Source organism: Conger conger, chromosome 1 (assembly GCF_963514075.1).
Source record: "Conger conger chromosome 1, fConCon1.1, whole genome shotgun sequence".
Classification (NCBI taxonomy): Eukaryota; Metazoa; Chordata; class Actinopteri; order Anguilliformes; family Congridae; genus Conger; species Conger conger.
Genome location: NC_083760.1, coordinates 5712140 through 5713113, shown reverse-complemented (window position 1 = coordinate 5713113; position 974 = coordinate 5712140).

The following is a 974-nucleotide window of genomic DNA, read 5'->3' as shown; positions in this document are numbered from 1 at the left end:
GAGTGAGTGAGTGAGTGAGTGAGTGAGTGAGAGTGAGTGTGAGAGTGAGTGAGTGAGTGAGTGAGAGAGAGAGTGAGAGAGTGAGTGAGTGAGTGCGTGAGAGAGTGAGAGAGTGTGTGTGTGAGAGAGTGTGTGTATGAGTGAGTGTGTACGATGTGTGTGTGTACTTGTGTAGGAGCAGACCGTGGTATAATAAGCAACAGTGGCTGGCATTATGTACTCACTCTCTGAATGTGCAATGGAAGTTGCAGCCATGACTAATATGACTTGGCATCGAAATCAAGGAGTAAAAACTATTTCAAAAAGAATCATTCAGGGGCATCAAACGTGTGTTTATATCAAGGCCCGCAGTAGGCTAGTCAGCATACCGCCCCCGCCCGTGACATAATAACATGCTACAGCTTATTTACATACTCTGAGAAGGGCTCTTCTGTTCTGACAGAGCACCTCGGTCATACAGGGTTTCATAGTATGCACAGAATGTGTGGCCTGTCAGCTCCATTCATAAAAAGAATGTCTTCCAGGAAGAAACCAGAGAAATACACTGGGCTGGGTTCTGACTGAGTGTGTGTGTGTGTGTGTGTCTGTCTGTCTGTGTGTGTGTGTGTGTGTCTGTGTGTGAGTGAGTGACTGAGTGAAGTGCGTGTGTGACTGAGAGAGAGTGTGAGTGAGTGAGTGAGTGAGTGTCTGTGTGAGTGACTGAGTGAAGTGCGTGTGTGACTGAGAGAGAGTGTGAGTGAGTGTGTGAGTGACTGAGTGACTGAGTGAAGTGTGTGTGTGACTGAGAGAGTGTGAGTGAGTGAGTGAGTGAGTGACTGAGTGACTGAGTGAAGTGCGTGTGACTGAGAGAGAGTGTGAGTGAGTGAGTGTGTGAGTGAGTGAGTGAGAGTCTGAGTGACAGATTGACACGCTGAGGGCCTAGTGCACAGGGTCCCTAGGGGGCCCCAGGGGGCCGGGCGGCGGCCGTACCTGTT